The sequence below is a fragment of the Paroedura picta genome, chromosome 4, assembly GCF_049243985.1.
Source record: "Paroedura picta isolate Pp20150507F chromosome 4, Ppicta_v3.0, whole genome shotgun sequence".
Taxonomy (NCBI): domain Eukaryota; kingdom Metazoa; phylum Chordata; class Lepidosauria; order Squamata; family Gekkonidae; genus Paroedura; species Paroedura picta.
In genome coordinates, this window is record NC_135372.1 from 125171726 (window position 1) to 125198687 (window position 26962).

The 26962-nt window shown below is 45.7% G+C and overlaps 1 protein-coding gene across 3 annotated transcripts in view; it reads right to left on the reverse strand.

Moving 5' to 3' along the window:
* Positions 1-26962, reverse strand: part of SULF2 (sulfatase 2) — a 349962-nt gene that overhangs the window by 126185 nt on the left and 196815 nt on the right. Inside the window, exon 1 of one of the 3 annotated variants that reach the window (XM_077335557.1) lies at positions 3638-4134. The exons of the other annotated variants lie outside the window; for them this stretch is intronic. The gene's annotated coding sequence lies outside the window, so the exon portion shown is untranslated. Of the gene's footprint in view, positions 1-3637; positions 4135-26962 lie in introns of those variants that run through there. 3 annotated transcript variants of the gene reach the window in all.

Genomic DNA, 26962 nt, shown 5'->3' on the forward strand with positions numbered 1-26962 from the left:
CCAACTGAATAGCTACTTTCAAGAATTGACTTTTTATGTCCCTGTAGAATACCATCACCATGTTTTCTGTTAATTTAGCTGCACAACTGTTGGACTAGCTAGCCATGTTTACATGTTATCTTATTTTTGGGGGACACATGAGGGAGCTTATTGGAAGGCTAACAAAGGTGTGATAACCTCACAGGAGTGTTATTACTGAGGAAGTATTTGCTGGTTGCTAGAATTTATAAGCAAATCGAATCTTGGCAAACTAAGTGTTTTGAACTGGAAGAATCACGATCTGAGGCAACTAGGTTAGAAAGAATAAGGCAAAGAAAACTATAGGTAAAAAGACAGGAGAATTAGGGCAAACATGCTGGCTTGGGGGTATGGCTCAGTTGCATGCCGGGCACTGTAAACTGAGTTACTGTGATGCACATGCTGGCGAGAAATTCACACTGCAGTCCTAAGTAAAGTCAGAAAAGTACTTGTCACACACACATTCTCTGATAGCAAATAAACCAAATACCACATGCAGAGGTGGAGGGTCAAGAAATTTGGGATCTGCTATTTTATTTTTGACTTTAACAGAAAAACGCATTAACTGTTTTTGTAAAACACCTTGAACCATGAAGAAAGGCTGAGTACAAACCCTGTAATAAATAAACTGGCTAACACAATACTGAATCTCCCTTCCCCCTTTTCTGGCTCCAGATTGCACAACTCTCTCTAGACACCAGGGGTTGCAACCCTACGCCTCCTTGGTTGAATGCAAGACCCATTTAAGTCAATGGTAATAACTCAATGCAAAAAGAGGTTATTTGGGATAGGGATCCAAGGGAAATCTGGTTTAGTGAATGCCTAAATATGGAAGGGAGACACCGGACAACAATACACTTGGAAATATAGCCTAGCTATTTTGCACTTCCAACAGCATCTCACACCTGTGAGAACTGCAAGGTTTTAGGTTGCAACAGGTGTGCTACTAGAGTGGACTAAAGAACGTAATTCATTTTGCATTCACAACAATGATGCAAATTCCATGCTGGGAACTAATTCCTTAGCAACCATTCAGGTAAAATCGTGGTCACTAATGCCTGTGCTTTCCAATTTTTGTACATTTGCTCTAATACAGTGTTTTCAGATTGGATGCAATCCAGCTGCAGGAAAACCAAATGGCCAGTTAACTCAATGGGCATCTTGGGCAACTGCGCTTAACATCCTGCCCTCACTCCCAACCCCAAGGCTGCCTGTCGTATTTTTATCAACTCAATGTACAATCTAATTTCACCATTTCATTGTAGGGCTCCTTGAATGCTTACAAACAGGAATGGAGGCTCATCTTTCAGTTCACTTCTTTACACTGCAGCCTTTCTAATGCGGGGCTTCTTTTCCTGTGAGACTAATCCCAAAGTAAGACAAAAATAAACCTCCCCTACCAAGCCATTGCTAACCTTGACAGCTGAAGGTTATCCCAACAGCACAAATGTGCATACCTTTGACGCGGGGTGGGGGGGAGGGGGGGAAATTATACCCTTTGTGCAAATGTCTGAGTTTCCATCAGAAGAGAAGAAAATGTTCTAGGTGCTTATTTGAACATGAAATTACATATCTAGGGAAGTGGGTAGATTTGAATTAATGAGGACTGCAGGTAGTAAAGGTTGCGACCAAAATTTACATTCCTCACCCTTATAGGTAGAAACACTTCTTCCTTCCTAATATACACTCTACACAGATAATCTCTTATTTTTGGAAGTATTTTTCATTGAATCTTAAAACCTTGAGCAAAGAAGACTACCAGAATCAGTAGAGTTTCTGGAACCAACATTAACTGGCAGACATGGGACTGACTTACAAGCAAACATAGCAGGGTGCCTTTTTTGTTCTTAGACGCCAAAGTTGTAGGGCGCTTTCTTTATTATACCTCGGCAGAATGGGAAAAGCTCATCCCTCTCTGGTCCAGCCTTGTAACCATTCTGATTCCTCACCTGAAAGACCTCAGGATTCCTTCCAGTAGCGCCTTAAATTCACCCCAAGAAAAAGCAGCCCAGGGAAAGCTCATTTTGCTGTTCCATAGGCTACTGAGTAAAGTTTCAACGCTCTATGCTTAGCTATGAGACACCGAGAATCCAAAGTTTATAAACACGCAAATGGAGACAAATAGTTCCCGGAATAAGGGATCATACCTCCAATGAGGCTGTGAAATTTGTATTAAAAAATAAGGATGTAACATTTAAAAAAGAATCGCAGGTCTAAAGTGCCACTTAAATGCAGCTAACTTATGGCAACCTCTCCCTTGGGTTTTGAGGAAAGAGCCAGCCTGCCTCTACATAAAGGTAAAGGTATCCCCTGTGCAAGCACTGAGTCATGTCTGACCCTTGGGGTGACACCCTCCAGCATTTTCTTGGCAGACTCAATACAGGGTGGCCTTCCCCAGTCATTACTGTTTTACCCCCCAGAAGGATGGAAGGCTGAGTCAATCTTGAGCCAGCTGCTGGGATCAAACTCCCAACCCCATGGACAGACAGCTTCAGACAGCATTTGTGCTGCTTACCACTCTGCGCCACATAGCAACCCCCTATTTTCTGGGTGGTCTCTCCCCCTATGAGCTTGACCCTACTCAGCTTCACCAGGACTGATCAGACTGGGCCAGCCCAGCTGTCCAGCCTTTAAGTCTGTCTCCGGCCAATTCCCACCCCACCCAAAGCCTCTGCATTCATCGCAAGGGGCACCCAAGGAAGGAGAGCCTTTCCCACCTTCAAGCCAGTTTAGCCCGGGGCTTCTTCCACGCCCTACACCTTCGGGATCCCGGGGAAAGCCCAGGTGCCCAGGCAGAACGGAAACCTGTTTGCAAGATGCGATCGCACTTCACCCGCCCCTCCCCGCTACAGTCCCCGACTTTCCTACCGCCGCGACGATGCGCCCACACTTAAAAAACCCGCGCACGTGCAAACGCACATCCGAGAAAGAGCCTCGTCCTCCCGTGGTCCTTACGGGCACCCAAGCGCGCCAGGTCCAGCCTCGAGCATCTGGGCTCGCCTCCCGGGTTCAAGCCCGCGACCAGAACTTCCGCGTCCACACGCGCCGCCGGCTCCAACGCGCCACGCTTCCCTGTTCCAGCCAGGCACCCAGCGGCCGGCGCGCACGTGTGAAGCAGCCCAGCGGCATTTCCAGCCAACGAGGCAGGCCTGGAAGCTGCCCCCCCCTCCCCGCACACTTTTGCTAAGGGCCGAGCGACGGGCAATGGGATTCGCCGTGGCTTTGCCACCGGTGTCCCATGGGACGCATCTCGCCTCCAGGCCCTCCGCGCAAAGCCCGGCGAAGTTGGGGGCGGATGGTCCGTGCAGGAGCGGAAGGATCGTGCCGGCGCCTTTGCGCTGAGCGGAGGGACGAAGCCGGTGGCCGGGAGCGGGCACCGCCAGGCGGCCAGGGTCAAGCGAGCCAGTCCCGCCTGGCCGCCCGCATGGCAGCGAAGTCTCCGGCGCGCTCGGGCTCCTCCTGGGCGGCGCCGCCTTCGCCCTCCTGCAGGGCTGCCGCTCTCCCGTTAGGCGGCTCCCTCGCCCTTCCCGGCGCCCGCCCGCCCGCCTGCCTGCCGCCCTGACCTGCCCGGCCCGCTGGCCGGCCCGACGGCCGACCCCCCCCGCCCCCCGTGACTCACCTGGCCGGAGCGAAAGGCGCGGCAGGAGCGGCAGCATGTCCCTCGGCGCCCCGGGCTCAGGAGCAGCTCGCCGCGGCGGTGGCGAGGGCTGCAGCCGCTGCCGAGCTCGGCCGGACGCCCCGGCATCGCATCGTCTCCCGCTCAGCCGCAGGCTACCCCCGGCCGCCGCCGCCGCGTCCCCGCCGGAGAGGGAGAGGGCGAGGGCGCGCTGGGCGAGCTCTCTCCCCCTTCCGTCCGCCCGCCCCGCTGCCCTGGGCCGGCTGCCCTTGGGGTGGGAGGGGGTGGCCTTAAACGCCGGCGCCGGGGCGAGGGGGGCCGAGGCGCTCTCCGTGCGGCCGGTGCACAGCCGAGGCGGGCAGGCGGCGAGTAAGCCCTGGCGAGAGGCAGCGGCTGGAGCCCATTTCAAAACAGAGCGGGGAGGGGGGAGAGGAGGAGAAGGCGCGAGCGGAGAGGGAGCCGCGCTCGCAGGGCTGGGTCTCGCTCGCTCTTTTCCCCCCTTTGGGGAAGTTAATTCATTTCCAGGAGGCGCCTCCTCGCCAACCTTGACGCAATCCCCCAGCGGCTCGGAGGGGGTGGAAACCTGTTCCACCGGCCCCCGCCGTTGGCTCCAAGTCCAAGGCGGGCGGCGGCGGCGGCGGCCCAGTGGGGATCCCAAGGCGAGTGCCGCTCCGAGGGGGCTCTACCGCTGCCTTCCTGCCGGCCTCCGCGGCGACCCTGGCCACCCCGCCCGAGTGCTATGCACGACCGGCCTCGCTGGGCTTCCCAGAGCAGACCCAGAGCTCTGTGTGACCCGAAACTTGACCGCGGGCCGCCAAGCTCGGACCCCGGGCAAGTCACGTAGGCTTTGCCAGAGCGCCTTCCCCAAGGGCGCCGCCCCAGCCCGCCACGAAAGCCCCCCCCCTGCCCGCCCGCCCCACATTTGGAAGCCAAGGAAGCGTCGCGGGGGGGGGGGGGTAACCGCCCAGCCCTGCCAGGTCAAATTGAAATGCCGCCCTCAGAGGGGAGGCTGCGGCCAGAAGCGCCCGCCTGGCACAGAGGCTCTTCCCAATCGGAGGAGGGGGGGGGACTCTCTCCTTTGGCAGGGAGAAGATCTTGCGGCTTTCGCTTGCCTAACTCCGGGGTAGTCAACCTGTGGTCCTCCAGATGTCCGTGGACTACAATTCCCATGAGCCCCTGCCAGCGGTTGCTGGCAGGGGCTCATGGGAATTGTAGTCCATGGACATCTGGAGGGCCCCAGTTTGACTACCCCTGGCCTAACTTGCCTGGGATCTTTGCACAGGTGCTTTTGGGGACCGCTGTGGTGGGTAGTAAAAGAAAACCGCCCGGAACCGCCATGAGAGAATGGCGGCATAAAAATCCTAGAATCGTAACAATTGGGGAAAAGAGCTGCAAATATAATAATAATAATAATAATAATAATAATAATAATAATAATAATAATAATAATAATAATAATAATCTCGTTTCTTTATCACTGGAAACCCTGCTTGAGTTTAACTCTGTTTGGTTTTTTTTTCAAAGGATAAAGCCTGACTTTTCAGGGATGAGATGTTTCAGAAAGGGAGGGGGGAGTTAGGCTCCTTTTATGATTTTTGCCAGATGTGACACCTCATTATGGAGCTTAAGGATAGACTCCTCTGGGAAGACAGCGAGAGCCAGAGAGCACTGCAGTGATACAAGACTGGGCCTGATCCTGACTGGAGCCTCTGGGTGCTGTCAACAGCACGAAGCATAAAACAGTGGCGAAGGTGTGGCTCTGCACATAAAACACCAGGCATGGGAATGGGAAGATCTGCAAGGCAGCATTTATCAGGCTGAATTCACTGTCAGTAAATGCATTTGTGAGGTGCTAAAATCGATGCAGCCCAGGCGAAGTTAGGCACTAGTCCCACTGCCCACAAGGGATTGTAGAACCATTGAACTGAGCTAGATTACCCACAAGATTAAGACTGACCTTTCAAGGATGGTACATGTTTTCCCCTAGTTAGGTGAGTCTGTATGCCCTAGTGAGTTGGGGGAACTGAATAGGCGATGGTAAAGAAGCTGACATGCTAACACAACATGTATTTTAGAAATAATTAAGGAAACCACCAATATTTTCTCCAATTGTGGATTTATTCCCTATCACCATCTCCCGTTCCTATATGCAATAATAGCGTTTGGCCTGATTTTGCTTGATGAACTCAATGGAACAAATTGTTTCTCAAGGTGCAATCCGAAACTGAGTTTCCATCCACTTTTAGCTCATGGGTTTTAAATGGGTATAACTTTGTTTAGGATTACACTGTTGATTTTTGTGTGTGTGATACATGTTTGGAGTCGTAATAGTGACAGTTTGCTTTTTTTTTTTGAGGGTGGGAGTGCACACCGAAGAGTTTTTTAAATCAAGCTTTGTTTTCCTTTTAGTGTGCCTGTGTCTCTTATAACACTGAAATAGCAGAAATAGGGGCTTATATCACATCAGTGCTTTTTAGTTAACATAAAACAGACTCGGGTTGGACCCAGACTACATTACTAATGGAAAGCTCTTCCACCAGCAGAACAGTCTTTTCCTACTTCCCTGTTCTGCAGCCCACTGAACTCCCTGAAATGCTGCTTCTGTGAACAGGAGATTCTCAGGAGTGACATGAGGGGCTAATTGGGGGTAGGGGTGGGTCCTGTGGAAGGGAATTGGCAGAGTTAACCTCCCATTCGTGGAAAATGTAGTCGGGGTCCACTTCACTGTCTACACTGAAACTTCCATTCATGATGGGCACAAACCTGGCTTCTTGTGCTTGCAGGCTCCCCTTTTAGAAATGTCCAGGAAACAAGCAATCAACCAATTTGGTACAAAAATAGATCACGTGTACAATCTAGCCCATGCGGGGCATTATACTCAAATTACATGTGGAAAAGCAAAACTCAAATTGATGTCACGTGTGAGAATAGTCTGTAAAATGACCAAGAAGTATTATTTCCCCAGCTTTTAGAACCCCACACTGAAACATGCTTGCTTGAAACCACGGGGGGGGGGGGGGATTCTTTGAAAAACTTAATGCTAACGATTTAAATTCTGTTTTCACCAGTGCTGGTACATTGGATTGTGTATGAAGCGAGGGGTGTGTGTGTAAATATGACAGGGGTAGTCAAACTGCGGCCCTCCAGATGTCCATGGACTACAATTCCCAGGAGCCCCCTGCCAGCATTCGCTGGCAGGGGGCTCCTGGGAATTGTAGTCCATGGACATCTGGAGGGCCACAGTTTGACTACCCCTGAAATATGATATTTGATTTGCTCTCTTCTTCCCCTTTTGAATCATAATTCTATAAAAACTCAGTTTCTCAGTCCAACACAGAAAAACAATTCTAAACATCAAATTGTATTTCTTTTATAGAAAGCATTGATGACTAGTAGCGGGTGAAGCTTAAGCATAAAAATATAGTAGTGACACAACTGGTAACGTTACAAGAAAACCAGTCACAATGGACTGGTGCTTCCATTTTAACAAAAATACATATTTTCTCAGCAAGTACATAGGATTCCAATCAATGCTAATGGATGTTACACAAGTGCATTGAGAGGATAATGTACCCCCTGGATGGTGACAAGCTTTCAAAGTAACCAGGACTTCCCATAGGAAGTGCAGGGGTCTTCCATTTCATGTTACAAAAGAGCTAGCTTGCTGTGCCATTGTATAAGGCTAAGTTTTCAATGTGACTTCATCCTGGCACTGTTTTATCACAGTCAAGCGAGACTGCGCTGATAGTTTTAGTACGCTTTACTCAATGCATTTGAGGGGGGAAAATATAGATCCTTTAAAATATCTAAACCAAACTGGACATAAGTTTGGAGGAAACACAGTCACATGAATTTTTTTTAAGTGATTACTTTAGCTTTTGATAGGTATTTATCTTTCCAGAAGGCATTTGTTACTTTTCTGTCCGTTTTTTGTTTTGTTTCATATGCCTGTTTATATGTGCGTGCAAAATTATATGCAAAGAAGGGACTCCTAGGTAATTCCTGAAACATGGCTACAATTTACATGCCACTGAACGAACAGCCTACAGGGCTGGCAGCAATATTATCGAATGGCTTGACTTTCTCTCTAATTCACTTTCCCATCTGTAACATGGAAGTCATCATGGTTTGTCTCTTGCCCAGAGTGGAAATACTAAACAATGAACTTAGCCTATCATGCATTTTACACATGATTTAAATTATAAAAGCCTTTTTTGACCTGTCAGTGTTTTCACATTGAACCTGACAGTTTTTCTGGATCTCAGAAGGTGGGTACATTGCTTGTTCCACCAAACATTTCAGGCCCACCTCGTCTCAAATCCCACAATGAACCCCTCTCATTATATTCTGAAGCTAGAAATCCGAGTTCCAATCCAAACAAAGCTATAGATTTACAAGGTAACATTAGGCAAGTTATTGATTCGCCTTGTACTCTGTAATGCACAATGATAGCATTAAATTAAAACACACGTATGCACAAATAATAGCCTCTGTTTACAAATTGCAACATGGGATTAAAAGCAACCACCACCATTTCAAGAAGCTAACAGTAAGGGACGAGGCGCTGTAACTCTAGGAAAATGGCAAGTTACCATTTTAATTTAGTTGCTTTATTTATTCAAGATATTTCTCAGCTGCCTCACTGCGCAAATGGCTTAATTAAGTTTAAAATAGAATTGAAATAGGGAAATGGTCAGAGGAGAAGCAGTGATGCCACAAGGAAGATCTGGTTTTTAGCTGTGAATATAGAAGATGAAAGAGGGAAAAAACAACTAGACTGACAGAATGATAATAAACTTTGAGCACATCTGGCAGAATTGGGGTGCATGATATACTTGTCAGCACAATGACTGGTCTTGCAAACACATTCGTTTCTTTTGGAAGAAATGGCAAATTGCAGTAAGCCAAATGTACAAAGTAAACTCTAAGAATCTAACTCAAGGTATATCAACACACCAGATTCTCATGTTCTGAGCCTGGCACTATTTAACATTGAACAAGAAATGTGGGAAGCAGCCCTAAGAAAAAGCAGACTGTCTTTTGTTCCAGGAAATCTATTTGCCAGTACTACAAAAGCAGTTGTGCCTACAGCTTGGTTTGAATTGGCACTGCAACTACACAAGTAGAAGACCATCACTAACTGAAGATCCCCCTTGTGAGATCCAGGCCTGGTTTCCTTCACCTTTTCCTTAAAGAGGTTTACGGCTCCCTGTTCTTTGGTTGGTACTACACCTAACACCAGCATCCCTGGCTTAATACAGGCTTTTCTTTTCCTGGCATTGAGTCAAGTTTAGGCCACCCCCAGGATTCCTGGAGTTTCACCTACCCATTAAGGTCTCTTAGGGCTTCTCTCACCAAGAAACAGGTAGATGATGTCAAGCCAGGAAAACAGTTTGAAGAGGGAGATTAATCCACTTCAACAGGCCTCTGGGCTGCTATTGGGACATTAGTCTTTGAAGGGTTCCAGTGATACAAGGGAAGAGCCCCTTTGCCTGTTACAAAGGACAGTAAAGAGCTAATAATCATCAGGAGACTCTGGAGATAATTATTTTCAGGATGGAAGTCCATCATTATATGATGTTCCACCCTTCCCTTGGGAAATCTCCCATTCCAGTATGTAGACACCAGGAATTATATGTAGAAGCACTTCCAACATTTTCATCTGAACATCCCTGTACAGATAAATGACTTGTAGGGGAAACAGAAGGTCATTAGGAGAGACCTTCCATCAGTGATACTCACTCAGCAGCTCAGGAGCAACCTGTGGCTCTTCTGAACTTCTGAGCACTGTTCCCCAATATGGCTCCTGCCTCATGATTCAGGAAAGTGGGCAAAGCCCTTGGCCAATAGAGGCTGTGGTTTCCAAGGGGTTCCCACCACGAAACAGTTGCCACCAGAGGAACAGGTAAGCTGCAAGTCTCCCTGAGGTGCAAGCCTCACACCACAAATGGAAACAAATGTGGATCTCCTTTATGCTGATGACGTAGTTTTACTTTCCAGAACTGCAGTAGGACTCAAAAGAATGCTAAGGAGGCTTAGCAGTTACTGTAAAGAAGAACAACTACAAGTAAACTACAAAAAAACAAAGGTCATGATTTTCGGCAAAAGGACCAAACCAAAAATTTGGAAACTAGACAACTATAAAATTGAAGAAGTCCACAGATTCAAGTACCTGGGAATTGTATTACAATCTTCATGTGCTAGGACTGCGCACTGTCAATATGCTGCTGAGCAAGCCCAAAGATCGGCTAACAACATTCTCAAATTCTATCAAACCAAGGGGAAATACTTTGTACCAGCTGCCCTAGAGCTCTACAAAGCCAAGACACTTTCTCAGCTGCTTTATGGCTCCTTTTCAGGAACCCCAACATCTAGTGTTATGTTACTGGAAAGGGTGCAGTCAATATTTCTAAGGAAGATCATCCAGCTCCCTAAGTGCGTATCAAATGCTAGAGTGAGATTGGAAACAGGTATGCAAAGTGTGGAAGATAAGATCTATGTGTCATCGATCCTATATTGGCTGAAGCTAACCTATGACCCAAAGCGATTGTCTGCTTTGATCTTAAGAGACAACTTTCAGCCAATCTGGCTAAAAACTGTGAAATGCAAATTATCACAGCTTGGCTTTATGGAACAACAGCTAGCCTTCATACAGCAAGATCAAGCTAAATCCATAATTAAACAAAGGGCCAAGGACATCAGTCGGCAAAGGGATCTAGCCAAAACACCAGAATTTCTGTGTCCAGATAGGATCCGATACACGCTTGTTCCAGCTCCATACCTGTCAGACCTAGAACTTATCACCCATAGAAGGGCCTTCGCCCAAGCAAGATGCTCAGCTCTACCCACTGCCGTGCTGGAGGGGCGTTACCAAAAGAAACCCCTTGCTCAGAGACTCTGTCCTTGTGCCAGCGGATGGATAGAGTCAGATGAACATGTGCTTCTGTTCTGCCCCATTTATGACACTATCAGACGCACCTTTATCCAGCCAATTTTGAACACTTACCTGATATCTTCCACAAAGGAGAAAATCAAGGTACTGCTTCAAGACGAAGATAAGCAAATAACTCTCTGCACAGCTAAATTTTGCACCGCCGCCATGAAATTGCGTACTCGGTATATGGATCAAAAAATTCTCTCTGATCCAACCTTATAAACTGGTAACTTAAAGTATGTTTTAAATACTGACTATGATGTCAGATTTTTAACATTTTTATAGTATTGGCAGTTTTCCTGCTTTTTGGATTGTCTTAGTTTTAACTGCATGTATTTGGGTTTTGGTCTGAATGACCGTGAATAAAATATTGATTGATATTGATTGATTGATTGATCTCTACACAGCATTTTAGGTGGCTGGCTAGGATCACCTTATCAAACCGATAAGGTAAAACCATCTGTAGAAAATCAGTCACATTTGCCATGTAAAATTATAAAAACTGCAAAACAGAATAAGAGTTTTTTTTTTGGGGGGGGGAAACACTTCCATGCCATTTCGTAATGTCTCTTAAAAGGAATGTCTTATGCACAATAGATTGAGAGCTTAGATAATAATGCATTATAATATTTATACTGAATTGTGAATCAGTTACATTAAGGAATTTAAAACATCTGCAGAGGCTAAGTCCTGGGCACACTTCCTTTTGGAAAAGGATCCACTGAATTCAATAGAACTTTCTCCTAAGTAAACATGTACTGGATCCTGCTGTAGATATCAAATTAACAGGCGTCTAATCTGCTAGTTGCAAAGCCTCAAAGTAAACATTTATGATAATTCACAATAATGCATGTATGTTGCTTAGCAGCACACCAGGAAGCCAAGATGCTGAGGAAATCTGGAATCCCAGCAAAAGGGGTATTAAATTACCGAGATAATATTGATTAATATGACAATTCACCCAGCTGTTTAACATAATAGTAATCTATCTTCCTGCGATGTCCAGCTACCCCTCCCTCTGAAATGATTAACATGCAAAATGTTATTACTGCAATGAAATGGAAGCATGCACACTAGATTAATAAATGTATAATTGAGTATTAAAATGATTAATAAGCTGACAGCAGCAAATGCAAATCCATACAGAAGATGCAGATTAAATGACCATTTGAATGAATGAAAGAGGATTTATACAACAAAGAAGTAATTTCTAAGACACCCCCCTCCCCTTCCTTGCATTCTCTCCCATGCTTTGGCAAGATGCCTTCTGGAAAGCCATGCACAGATTAGAATGCAAACCTGAAGAGCTTTACCACTGTAAGTTGCACAACCGGATCCTTCCTATCTTTACACAGGAAGGCTTCTGCATCCAATGGGACTTCCTGACCTGCAGAACTTCTGAGACTCTTTCCAAGAACAATTCCATAGTGAATTATTTCTGGTTGTCATGTCCTTTCCCAGTTTTATTAAAACACAAAACACAGATTTACAGAAGCACATTTACGATGTGTTCATCCTACCATATTTCCCAGGCTATTAGCAGGGACTACTAGCGGAGTCTGTTTGGCATCAGAGTTGTGCTCGTCAGTAATCAGGTTGCAAGCTTTTGAATCCCTTCCCTTTAGACTGTGTGCTTTTAAACGTGGCTGGAACAGCCATAATAAACAGTTGGCATTCGTGCTTCCCTGACTTTCTTCTGCAGCTGAAACTTCTGTTAGAAGCACAAGGGTAGGACTGGGGTTTTCACTGGTCAGTTGGCTTCCCCCCCCTCATCGATAGACCTCCACGTTCATTTGGTAGAGCCTCATTAAAGAGACATTTAGTTCCCCCTCAGGGTACCTTGTGAATGTCCGGACAGACACTGTGGGAAGACCATTCTCTTGCCAAGCTCCGAAGGGCAACCAAGGGGGGGCTTACTTAAGAGCAAACATACGCTCTTTTTGCACCGCTATCTGCCACGGCAGGGTAGAAGAGCTGTGGTTTAGGGCCATTTAACTCATCAGGATTAATGTTTTGTTCCTCCATATCCTTGTTTTCGCTGCATTTGGGGAAGGCAAACCTGCTAAGCAGCGTTGAAACAGCAGGCTGGAGCCTCTCACGCAAGTGAATTGGCTCATGAGTGAGCAGCCCAGCCTGACCTGGATAGTCCAGCCTGGCTCTGTCTCAGCTCATCTCGGAAGCTAAGCAGTATCGGTCCTGGCAAGCATTTGTGGGGGAGACCACCACGGAAGACCGGGGCTGTTATAGGGAGGCAGGCAATGGCAAGCCACCCCTGAATACCTCTTGCCTTGAAAACCCCATACGGTCACCATAATTCAGCCATGACTTGCTGGCAAAGAAGCACACACATACAAAAAAAATCTAAAAACCCACCGCAAAGAGACCGGGATCACTACCTATCATTCTTTTTGCTTTCTGCGATTGCCAAGAGCAGCTGATGCACCTATCAGGCCCATAGGAAAGAGAAACGTCAGAGTGTGTTTGATAGCAGCCAAGCAGCTCTTTTGCCGTTCTTTACTTTGACACTAGATGGCACGTATCTGCATCCTGTACAAGGGAAGTGTGCCCGCACAGGAAAGCTCACGCTGTGAATAAATCTTTGTTGGTCTTAAAGGTGCCACCGAACTCTGATTTTGTGGCGCTACTTCAGACCTGCGCAGCTACCTGCCTGAATCTATCTGTAAAAGGGACGAAGCCAAGGAGGCACCGGCTGAGCAGAGGTTACCGTCCTTGCCAGGAAAATCACTGAACATCCTTAAAACGGTTTCTGGCAGAAATTGGAACAGGTCTGAAAGGCTTGACGCATAACGTTTTGCTTCTGAAACTAGTTATGCATGCTGCTTCGTACAACCTCTCAGTTCTTTTATGTCTTCCGTAGAAACTGCACTGCAAGGTCCAATTAGAACGCCATATTTCCGTCCCTTGATAGGCATCGGAACAGGCGAGTTTCCCATGCTGTATGTCTTGAGGGAGTTGTTTGTGTGCAGAAACTCCTCATCAAAGATTCCAGACACAGAAATTCTCCCTTCTGATGATTATTTCCGCTCCTGGGATTCCTTGGCAAACAGTTCCCATGTGGGCAACATTTCTACACAATGTACAAATGTTCACACAAACCTTGCTCAGTACCTAAAGCCAGCTTGGTGTAGTGGTTAAGAGTGACGTCCTCTAGTCAGGAGAACTGGTTTGATTCTCCACTCTTCCACATGCAGCCAGCTGGGTGACCTTGGGCTAGTCACAGTCCTGTTAGAGCTGTTCTCATAGAACAAGAGCTCTCTCATGCCCGCCTACCTCACAGGATGTCTGTTGTGGGGAAGAGGAAGGGAAGGCAATTGTAAGTTGCTTAGAGACTCTTTCAGGTGTTAAAAAGCAGAGTATAAAGACCAACTCTTCTTTTTAATAATGGAGTAAGAGAGATTCTAAGAGCCTCTTGTGGCGCAGAGTGGTAAGGCAGCCGTCTGAAAGCTTTGCCCATGAGGCTGGGAGTTCGATCCCAGCAGCCGGCTCAAGGTTGACTCAGCCTTCCATCCTTCCGAGGTCGGTAAAATGAGTACCCAGCTTGCTGGGGGGTAAACGGTAACGACTGGGGAAGGCACTGGCAAACCACCCCGTATTGAGTCTGCCATGAAAACGCTAGAGGGCGTCACCCCAAGGGTCAGACATGACTTGGTGCTTGTACAGGGGATACCTTTACCTTTTTTAAGAGAGATTCTGAGGACTCAAACCTGCTTGGAAATTCTACCTCTGCCTTGGAAACCCGCTGTCTTAATACCAGGTATGCTATGGCTGCTTGTATAAAGAGCCAGTTTGGTGTAGTGGTTAGGAGTGCGGACTTCTAATCTGGCAAGCCAGGTTCAATTCTGTGCTCCCCCACATGCAACCAGCTGGGTGACCTTGGGCTTGCCACAGCACTGATAAAGCTGTTCTGACGGAGCAGTGATATCAGGGCTCTCTCAGCCTCACCCACCTCACAGGGTGTCTGTTGTGGGGAGAGGAGTGGGAAGGCGACTGTAAGCCACTTTGAGTCTCCTTCGGGTAGGGAAAAGCGACATATAAGAACCAATTCTTCTTCTTTTAAACAGATTGAATTACTCTGCATTGTTACAGGTGAACCTCTGGCTTTCAAACCAGTTCTGGAGCTAGGCATGGGAACTCTGACCTTGTCTGCCACAACTATTAAGAAACATACTGATGGCCAGTAAAATATAATTATTCCTATATGTGGCTTGGTGTTTGCCAAATGTTGAACTCTTCTGGGTGTTGCTTCTAAAACAACTGAGCTCATTTAACTGCCTTTACCTTTTCTTCCAAACAAACATACCAAATACCACTCTGAAGTGTTCAGGTTCATAAGCCTTCAAGCCAAGAGTTCTGTGCAAATGGCTGCAAATAAATAATCTTTTATTAAGTATTAGGACCACAATTGTAGGAGTAATGATGAGAGCCAGTTTGGTGTAGTGGTTAGGAGTGCGGACTTCTAATCTGACGAGCCGGGTTTGAATCTGCGCTCCCCCACATGCAACCAGCCGGGTGACCTTGGGCTCGCCACAGCACTGATAAAGCTGTTCTGACCGAGCAGTAATATCAGGGCTCTCTCAGCCTCACCCACCTCTCAGGGTGTCTGTTGTGGGGAGAGGAAAGGGAAGGCAACTGTAAGCTGCTTTGAGCCTCCGTCGGGTAGAGAAAAGTGGCATATAAGAACCAACCCTTCTTCTTCGTCTTCTAATTCTGACTCATGATTTCTCACCTCCAGCAGTTCTGTCAATCAGTCTCGTACAATGTACTTTCTACGCTTGGCCAGAACAACCATCTATCCATGCACCTGGCCATTGGTGGGACAATGTGAATAATTCAGGAAAGGCTTTCATCTCCATTTGGGAGGATCACCACCACAAGTCATGAACCAGTCTCACGAAGCAGGGCAGGAAGAAACTCGCCTTCATGATATCACCATTGGCTGACCCATGTGCGTATCTGTGCACAGAGACGAGCTGTAGCATGCACATAAATTTATTGTACTGATTATCCGTAGACTACCTTTCTCACTTAGAATAGGGGAAGACTACAGAGTGTAATCGTAAGGCGTCTTGTGGCGCAGAGTGGTAAGGCAGCAGACATGCTGTCTGAAGCTGTCTGCCCATGGGGTTGGGAGTTCGATCCCAACAACTGGCTCAAGGTTGACTCAGCCTTCCATCCTTCCGAGGTCAGTAAAATGAGTATCCAGCTTGCTGCTGGGAGGTAAACGGTAATGACTGGGGAAGGCACTGGCAAACCAACCCGTACTGAGTCTGCCATGAAAACACTAGAGGGCATCACCCCAAGGGTCTGACATGGCCCAGTGCTTGTACAGGGGATACCTTTACCTTTACAGAGTGCAAGGCAATACAATGAAAGAGCACAAGACATCCAGCAAACAATGCAATTGCACCAGGATCACAAAGATTTGAAACAATTGTTAAAAAAAAGAAAAAAAGAATGACAAAAGCAGAAACAATACAGTAAGAGGCAGATGATCATAAACAGACAATCCTGTTCCCTTCATAAAAGGACCCTCCATTTGGTTATGCAACAGCCTTTATAGAATTACCATGTAGCTGTATTGCTATGTCCTGCAACTTAATCACTCTTGTGCTCCATTTCTTGACTATATGGAAGCAGTTTTGGGCCTATTATGCAGGTGGATTTTCCTATGCCAGACAGAATAATAATAATAATAATAAATAATAATAATAATAATAAAATTATAAAATAAAATAATAATAATTATTATTATTTGGATTTATATCCCACCACTCCCCGTAGGCTCGTGGCGGGTCACAGCAGTCCTATCCCCATTAAAATACCCATTAAAAGACTTTAAAACAATCCCAACATGGCGGAACTTATTATTCCCACCCCTGCTATCAGAGCGGCAGGGAAGGTGGGGAGGAGATGCTAAGTCTGGGGGGGGGGAATGTTGGCACTCATTCGCTGACCCCGGCCTCAACCAAAAACCCGGCGGAAGAGCTCCGTCTTGCAGGCCCTGCGGAAAGCTGGTAAATCCTGCAGGGCCCGCAGCTCACCCGGGAGCTCGTTCCACCAGGTAGGGGCCAGGACCGAAAAGGCCCTGGCCCTGGTCGAGGCCAGGCGCGCTTCTCTAGGGCCAGGAACGATCAGGAGATTCTCCCCCGCTGAGCGTAAAGCCCTGCGGGGGATGTAGGGCGGTAGGCGGTCCCTCAGGTATGTGGGTCCCAACCCGCGTATAGCCTTAAAGGTCAAAACCAGAACCTTGAACCTGATCCGGGCAGCAATTGGCAACCAATGCAGCTGCTTCAGCACAGGCTGGATATGGGCCCTCCAAGGTGTGCCAGTGAGGACCCGAGCAGCTGCGTTTTGCACTAGCTGGAGTTTCCGGATCAGAGATAAGGGTAGGCCGGCGTAGAGCGAGTTACAGAAATCTATTCTGGAGGTGACTGTCGCACTTCTAAAGTGCATCAGTGCATTATCCAATGTGTTGGATACTGGTTGATGTGTAAAAGTAACTGGAATTTGAATAGAAGAGGTCAGATCCTGGAAACCCAGATGCCCATCCATATACTGTCAGCGATTTCAAACAATCCATGTGAGAAATAGCCTTTAAAGACATAGAAAGATGTTCATTTTCTTAAGATGGCATTTCTGGATCTAAACCTGGCAGGTGTATATTTTTTCAGTAGCGATAGAAGTGTATATCTAGATGTTTGTGTAAATTCCTTTCAGATGTTAGACATCTTTCCCACATTGAGCAGAACACAAAGAAAGAACATTCACTAAAACAATATAAAATACACTATAAAAATAGCATCATGAAAACTGTAATACTAACATTCTAAAAGACCAGCCTACCGCAGAGCTGTCTACACAACTATTTATCATGATCCTCAAAGGTCTACCAGAAGGCAAACAAATAAACCAGTAGACCTTTATATAGTGCTTTCTCGGTGTTACAAATATACTGAACACAAATTGGTATAATAAAGATATCCTGAAAGACAGGTCAGTATTATTACTCCCATTTTACAGGGAGGTAAGAGATAAAAATGGCTTATTTAAGACTACTTGGTGAGTCTTTGGCTAAAGTAAGATGTAAGTTTAGGATTATCTGTCTCACAGCTCAAGACTTTCAGCAACTACACTGTGTTTGTTATCCCCCTCACTGGCAGTCTTCAAACAAAGGTTGGATACACACTTTTCTTGGATGTTTTAGGATGTTTTGGGCTGAACCTGCGTTGAGCAGGGGGTTGGACTAGATGGCTTGTGTGGCCCCTTCCAACTCTGTTTCTATGATTCTAACTGAAGAGGAGGTTGCTTTGGAAACAATGTTATACCCCTAGAAAAGCTCCCACCTTTGAGGGCAATATTTTAGGGCACAAAAGTGTTTTTAGAGGACAGCAGTGAATCCATATTACTTCAACAACACAGCTGCTATTTCCTGGTTTCTTATTTGGGGGTTCTGCAAAAACCCATAGCAAGTTTGGGGGTAAGACAACAATTGAATACAGGATTTTCTGATTCAGCACAGCATGGGGAAACACAGAAGTGGTGGCCTTCAAACACATTTGCTTGTGTTGTCTATCTTGGACTGAACGGGATGGGAACGAACATGCCTTCCAGTGAGTGAGAACAAGATGGCTTCCTTTACCATCTGTGAAATTGCCACTTAGCCATATATGGTCATTTCTGTGACATCATGACATTCACTATGCAATGTATGAATGGGAGAGATGGTGCAGAAAAGAAAAAAGAAGTTTTCTCTGTTTTTAAAATGGCACAGAAATGACTCCAGAACAATTGAGGATGCCAAAATCCAGACGGGGGCTTGGAGATCTCCTGGAATTACAACTGAACTCCAGACGAGATATATTCGTTTCCTGAAGACAACTGCCACTCTGGAGACTGGCCTCTATAACTTTATACCCTGCTGACATCCCTTCCCTCTCCAAACCCTACCTTCCCCAGGCTCTACCCTAAATTTCCAGGAATGTTCCAACTCAAACAATTGCCACAAAGGATTGGAAAACCCACACAGAGAAGGGAGAGCATTTTTGCTACTTTTGGAAACATATTTGTTCCTCAAAAATATTTGAGAATGAAAATGAGGAGCAATTGTCAATTTGTGGCTTTTAGCCACAAGATTTAGATGCAAAGCTATGTCTGGGGCAATGATGCTCTGCATTCTTGGTGTTTGAGGGCAATAGTTGGAGGGCTTTTGGAATTCTGGCCCTGGTGGTAGACCTTCTGATGATACCTGGGCCATTAGATGGATCCAACATGGCTTCTCTTATGTTCATAATGTGGCTACAACTTTCTCCCCGCCCAATAACCTACAGTGTAATCAAGCCTTTCCTAAACTGTTTACTGTTGAGATATGCTTCAGGCTTTGAGTAACCCTGGAAGTGATGTCAGCAGGCCATGCCTCCCTGCCAGGCCCCCCGGAAGTGACGTCACTTTCGTTTATATTTTTGTTTGTTTGTTTACCAATATAATTTATTGTTTCCTGGATGAGGAGAGCTGGGACAGAGTTCTAGTTTAACTGATATCAACTGTTCTGGTAGCTAGAACAAGGAAATCAAGACTGCGGTGGCAGATGTGAACTAGACCCCACTCACCCATAACTCTGAAGCGGCCCCGCAGCCTAGACAAAAATCTAGGCCAGGGTCCTTCCCCATCCCCTCCAGGCCCATCACTGACCATTTGAGGAGGGGGCAGGTTGACCTGGCCAAAAGGAGAAAATCCCAGGTAAATGTAAAAATATTTTTAAAATACATTAAAAATTAACCACCCCCTCCCCAAACTGGTGTAACCCCTATGAGGCTCTCGTATAATCCTTGTTGGGAAACACCGGTGTGATCCTATGAACCCTTTCATGTGAATAAGGCCCATTGAATAAAATCTTTTGAGGAGACCTGCTTAGGACTGCTCCTTAAGTGCATAAACTGGTAATGTGACATAATTAAGGGAGTAAATTCCATGACTGCGGCACTATCATAGGGAAAGCACAACTCTATCAATGCATCTCTTATGACAGAGGTATGAACATCTGAGCAGTTTGTTCCTTCAGGACAGGGGTAGTCAACCTGTGATCCTCTAGATGTCCATGCTGGCAGGGGCTCATGGGAATTGTAGTCCATGGACATCTGGAGGACCACAGGTTGACTACCCCTGCTTCAGGATGCCTGTCCAATTAGGGATTCTCTTTGATTCCTGTTATTCCACAAAATCCCCGTCCACAAGGATGCAATCCACGAGGAGAGTTTTCATGCACATATTCTTCTAGCAGAGTTATGCTTTTCTGTTTATTCTAAATCTATTTCAAGTCTGACAGAAGTTGGTAATAATTACTCTGGTACACTGACTTCACTGGCGTTTTGAGCCTTCCAAATAATTAATTATCTGAGTTTCAACCAGTATTAAACATGGCATAATTACCCATTTGGCTGATTTATATCTCACTTGGTTTTATTAATGCGGACGACTCCGGAGACTCCAACCAGTTCTTTGTTACTGAATATTGTCATGGAGTCACAAGGAGCTTTTTCCTTTCCTAGTTCGACAAGCAGGCAGATGCTTGTCACTCCGTTTAATGTGTGCCTTTTTAGGAGCAAGTAATCATCATTAGAAGCAGCAACTATAGTTGGCAGATTGAGCCTGAATGAGCCTTTCAGACAGATTTTATGGCACACCCAGTGCTGTCCCTTTATACCTCAAGATAGTTTTTTAAAATTTCTAGTTCTCTTTCACTGTACAAGAACCCCACTGAGTAGGAGAAAACAAAATCAATGGCAATTTTAACCCCTGAGTTCAATGGCAGCTGGGTCAGAGAATGTAATACAGAAAATAATCACAGGGAAAAAGATAAATAGAATTGCAACACAGTAAAAGCCTTACTTGGATGGATCAGGCTAGGATGATCTCATTAAACCTCAGAAGCTAAGCAGGGTCGGGATTGGTTAGTACTTGGATGGGAGACCACTGAGGAAGGCCAGGGTAGTTATACAAAGAGACTACTCTGTGTGATGGGCATTTACAGAATTTGGCAGCTGCTCTCCAACATGATTCGAAAGAAGTGAGCAGACTTCAGGTTAAGAATCAGCCTGTCCAGAGAGTCAGCAGATAGAAGGGATACACTGTCCCCTTGTTCAACTACGACTACCTCTTAAGGGCTTCAGGCTTCTTTTCTCCTCCCCAGAATTTACTACATTATATTTTGCTAACAGTCACATAATCCCAATTAAATACATTGTGAGGAATGTGGATACACAAGTTAAACAAGGTTAGCATGCATAGTGAGATTAAAAAAAAAACCTTTGTCCTTGTTGAGTCCAGGGTATGTCATAGTATTGAGTGTTGTAATAACTTGCATTTCTGCAATCTCCCTTTCTAGCCTGTTCTTGAAGTTCCTCACAATTTATTTTAATTGGGATTATGTAACTGTTAGTAATATATAATGTAATTTTGAATTCAACTCTCTGTTCCCAGGACAAGATAGCTGCCAGCTCAGCTTCTACTTGTAGGAAGGTTTCATACTAGTATGGGGCCAGCAGTAAATGGTGGGGTAGAAGCCATTGATTACTGGCGTTGACAATTTTATTTCTCATATGTTTTTGTGAACTACAAATGAATTCAAGGGGTCTGATTGGCTGGTTTAGCAAAGAATTATCGTATGGCTGTATTTGGATGCTGTGACACAGTTTACTAATGTAACACGGTTAACTTTTGCTTATATATTCCCACTGTCATGATGGTCAGTTCATAGTCTGACGAAGAGTGCTTGCACTCGAAAGCTCACGCCTTGAATAAATCTTTGTTGGTCTTAAAGGTGCTACTGGACTCTGTGCTACTTCAGACCAACATGGCTACTCATCTGAATCTACAGACACACAGAGTTGAATTTGGCCCCTTGTGAAGGCCTCTTCCCTAATAAGAAGATGGCAGCAGCACTGGCTAGTTCCATGGCTGGGCCGGTGGCCAAAGGGCCAAGCAATAATCCCCTAGCAACACTTTGTAAAGTCTGCTTCGGGTGGGGGTGGGGGGGGACCACTAAAGCCAACACAGGACTGTTCTTCTGAGGGTTAGGCCCTGCCTGGCAAGGAAACAAAGGAGGCAGCCATCTCATATGCTGGTTTTAAATGCATAGCAGCTTCTATTCATTTGGTTTCCATGAGGAATAAGAGAATTTAAATACAGACACTTCACATACTGTGTAATTTATCATATTGGAAAGCTGCATATGCTGAATTGATGGATTATCAGACTATTAAGATACGTGTGCTGATGAAATATTGTTTCACAGCATATTATGTTTATGTCTAATAAAATCTTGATGGCACAGAATTACTTGGTTTCTTGGCAAATAAACACATCGTGTCCAGGGGCCAGGGCTCCTGTTGGATGCGGCAAAATAAGGATGGGGGAGGGAAACAGCCTTGTGTGATGCAGCCATGTTATTCTGGTTTTATACCTGGAAAAGATTTGGGAAATTCCTAGAGCAGGGGCAGTCAACCTGTAGTCTTCCAGATTCATGGACTACAATTCCCATGAGCAAACACTGGCAGGGGCTCATGGGAATTGTAGTCCATGAACATCTGGAGGACCACAGGTTCACCACCCCTGTCCTAGAGCATCATAAGAACATAAGGGAAGCCACCTTGGATCAGGCCAATGGCCCATCCAACCCAATACTCTGTCACACAATGGCCAAAAACTCAAGTGCCATCAAGAGGTCCACCACCAGAGGCAGAACTCCAGAAGCTCTTCCACTATTGCCCCCTCCAAGCACCAAAAATATAGAGCATCACTGCCCCAGACATAGTGTTCCATCTATAAGGTAAAGGTATCCCCTGTTCAAGCACTGGTTCATGTCTGACCCTTGGGGTGACGCCCTCTAGCGCTTTCTTGGCAGACTCAATACGGGGTGGTTTGCCATTCCCTTCCCTAGTCATTACTCTTTACCCCCCAGCAGCAAGCTGGGTACTCATTTTACCGACCTCGGAAGGATGGAAGGCTGAGTCAACCTTGAGCCAGCTGCTGGGATTGAACTCCCAGCCTCATGGGCAAAGCTTTCCGACTGCATGCCTGCTGCCTTACCACTCTGCACCACTATACCTTGTGGCTAATAGCCACTGATGGACTTCTGTTTCATATGTTTATCCAGTCCTCCTTTGAAGCTGTCTATAACACAAACCCATGACATCACTTCAGGGTACAAACCCCAAAGTGATGTCATGGCATTGTGTAACACCAGTGTTCATAGTCCTTCCCCAATCCTCCCAGGGGTTGCCATTCAAACATCCCTAACAATGAGAAATATGACAGTGTTGGAACATGGTTTACTGAACATACTATGTGTTTCCTCCTCACTATTATACACACACGTACAAACATAAAGTGGTATTGTCACCTCGTAATCTTATCTAAAAATCAAGATGAAAGTTGATAACCAGAATTAATAGCATTGGCCTTTTCTCGAGCTTTTCTCCTTTCTCACTATGATTTAGGGCTGATTACAAGTAAGTCAACAGAACCAACAGGATGGGACATTCAATCAGATTTAGGTCACATAACCAACCAGCAAAGTATAAGTGCTAACATGACACAAAAATAACACAGTAGGATCCAAGTTACAGCAAACTACAGCGGTCGTTGAGGACCGCTTCCGGGGGTAGGGGAGAGCCAGCGGCCCAGGTGCCGTGTACGCATGCACGCACGGCAGCACCGCCCATGGCAGCACCGCAGAAACATGCATGCATGGAGCTGCTGTGCATGCGCATTTACGCCCGCCGGCGAGCTTCTCGCTGCAGGGGGGGGGAAGAGGCAGGCATGCCCGCCGGCGGCCAATTACTGAGGCCTTCGCGGCCCGGTACCAGGCAGCGGACTGGGGGTTGACAACCCCTGGTCTAGACCACAATCCCTTATAACTTAACCAAGTGGTTTGTATATAATTTTGTACACTGCTACTCTGTTGCCTGGATATCTGCTTCTCTGGTAGATGTTCATGTCCTCTGCAGATTGCAGCTCAAATTATGTGGGCATGTAGGGTACATGGATAAGATTACCAGATGCTCTCTTTTTAAGAGGATATGTCCTCTTTTTTTTTTGGGGTCTCTTTTGGGTTTTTTTTTTTGACAAAACATGAAAATGTCCTTTTTGGGCATTGGAACGTTAGGAATATTCCTAGTTAGCAGTAATTATCACAATTTAAATATTCCTAATTGGTAGCAATTATCACAGCATAAATAGTAAGGGTATTTAAATGAGATTTGTCATAGTGATCATTTGTTTGAAGCAGTCGGTCATGAAATAAGTCCTCTTTTCTGCTTTTCAAAATACGGTGAAGCAGGGAAGATCTCAATTTGAGACTGGAGTAGCTGGAATGCTCCTTCTACTTTAGAGGATTCTGTGTCGGCTTGACATTGGTGTCATGACTTTTCATAACACCAGAGCAATGAAGCTGTTCAAAAAGCTGTCTCAATTTATTCTGTGGAATAGGCATTCAGGCACCTACATTACTGAAGGGGCAGGTTATCTCTCAGTGAGCTTACACAGGCTTATATGTGCTGACCAGCTGACTGCTACAGAATATACACTGCAGGCGTAACTTTTAAAAGAACGGTGGTGTTATCACAGCACTTTACTGGAGTGCTATTAACCCACGTCACCAATGTGGTATCTGCAAACACCATCAAAGTTTCACATCACACCATAGGGTTGCCAGCTCCAGGTTGGGAAATATCTAGAGACTGGAGAAGTTGAGCCTGAGGAGGGCACGCCTTGGGAGGGGACTGACTTCAGTGGGGCTTAATGCCATGAAATCAACCTTCCAAAGTGGCCATTTCCTCCAGGTGAACCTGGAGGTGGGCAACTACCAGATTAAAAATATTGGGTCGGTTAGGTTTTAGACCTCTCCCACCACATACACTTTTTTCAAAGTGTTCATCAGTAAAGCAGCACCGAAACTTCCTATAGCTTCTTCTCCAATTGGGGAAGCCCACACATTTCTTGAAATGGTAGATTAGCTGGTGTGCCGGGGAATCTCCCTGTGCAGTCTCTGATTCAGGTAGGATACAAACATCTTTGGTGGGGCCAGACAAGAAAGCACCAAGAGTGAGTAACAAAATTCTGCTCATGAACTGGTGGCATAACAAGGTTATCACAGAGCACTCTGGCATACTGTGCAAAAAAACCCCAAAATATGTCAAAAGAAAAATAGAGCTGGCAAAGGTAATAAATGATTAAGAGTACTTCTCCCTTTATCGTAATCTGTAATGGAAACCTCTGCTCCTTGTCCTATCCCCCCCCCCACACACTTCCAGGATATTCAGTATTCCTACTGCTAAGCGCAGAAAGAAAAATGAACAACACCAACATTTTTTTCTTCTGGCTAATACGATCTGCACGAATTCAAAGTTATGGCATTAAAACTTTGCTATGAAGTTGGAAATGTATTAAAGTGAAAAGAAGAGATGAGCACTTCACTAAATTACCATGACTTCAGAGCTCTTCCTAAATGGCAATGCAATCAAGAATGGATTCTAGTTTTATGATTTAAAAAAACACACCCAGAAAAATTCTTAAAGCCATTTCAATTTTCTACCTGTCCCTTCCTCCAGACCTTCAAAACATCATCTTATGCCTAACATTGTGGGCCTTGTTCTCAAAGGTACCTAACATATCCTGTACAAAGAGAGGGAAATTGCAAATTATATCCCACTCAGTAGTTCAGCAGGACATAGAATATTTTTCACATCCCCTAAGTGCAGGTATTTTGCAACACCTGTGTGTGCATTGCTGCATTTTAACTAGTTTATGAACTGCATACTTTGGAATATTTTCGCAAGTAAACACTAAAAGCACTTTTATGCTATTTTTTAATGTGTGAATATTATTAATGTAAGACAGAACACACAAATTTGATGTACACACACACACAACACCATGAAATATGAAAATAAAGTTGCTATCCTTCACAAGTGATATCTGAAGATCTCCTGGGATTACAACTGATCTCTAAGTGACCGTTTACCTGGAGAAAATGGCTCTACCCCTCGAATCACCTAGTATTTCCCAACCCAGAGCTGGCAATCCTATAAGGAGGCTCCCACCCAGGAACAGGATATTGTGGTTTCCCTATTGCTGGTAAGGCTGCAGATGAAATGCAGCAGAAATGGGTCTTCTGCATGGCAGGTTACACTGCCCCTATCCCCCAGAAGTGGCCACTTTCCCTCCCCTGGATAACCACAGATTTTGCCATTTTTTAAAAAAATGGCACTAGAATAATATTATAGATACAACTGTAATCATAAGGGGCTGAAGTTTCTCTGAATTCACAGCCTTCATATGTCTTTGTTGGAATTGCAACCAGCAAGTAATTTGATGTCAACCCTGAAGGGTTGTTGTTAACTTGTTAAGCAGCAAAAGTGATCCTATAAGCTCAGCAGCGACACCAAAAGGTCACTACTAGGATTGCAGGGAATCCAAGCCATGTGCTTGGGAATGTCCACTCCTCATGGCAGGGGATCTCCATTTAAGAGCTAGCTTGGTGGAGTGGTTAGGAATGCAGACTTCTAATCTGGAGAGCCCGGGTTAGATTCCACACTCCCCCACATGCAACCAGCTGAGTGACCTTGGTCTTACCACAGTGCTGATAAAGCTGTTCTGAGTGAGCAGTGATATCAGGGCTCTCTCAGCCTCACCCGCCTCACAGGGTGTCTGTTGTGGGGAGAAGAGAAGGCGAATGTAAGCCGCTTTGAGGCTCCATTGAGTAGAGAAAAGCGGCATATAAGAACCTCTTCTTATCTAAACTGGGTCACCACCCAGTTCTTCTTCTTCAGGAAGAGAAGGATCTCTGCTAGCAAGGAGGAAGCATCTTCCACCATTAAACCCTCAGCTATTTCCTATGGGCATGTCGTTCTGCCTGCGGCTAGCCATCGGGGCTTGCAATATATTGTTTTTGTAACTGTGTTTTAAACTTTTATGCACTGCTTCAGTAAGGAGACTGAAACAGATAAATATGATATATGTTCAGTAAATATTATTCCTTTTAAACCTTAAAGCCCTATGAGTTTGGATCTTTGCGTAATCAACAAAGTAACCAATAACTGCAAATTGTTATGCTACAGTTCTATTTCCTATTGAGAGCCAGTTTGGTGTAGTGGTTAGGAGTGCGGACTTCTAATCTGGCATGCCGGGTTCGATTCTGCGCTCCCCCACATGCAGCCAGCTGGGTGACCTTGGGCTCGCCATGGCACTGATAAAACTGTTCTGACCGGGCAGTGATATCAGGGCTCTCTCAGCCTCACCCACCCCACAGGGTGTCTGTTGTGGGGAAAGGAAAAGGAAGGCGACTGTAAGCCGCTTTGAGCCTCCGGCTAGAGAAA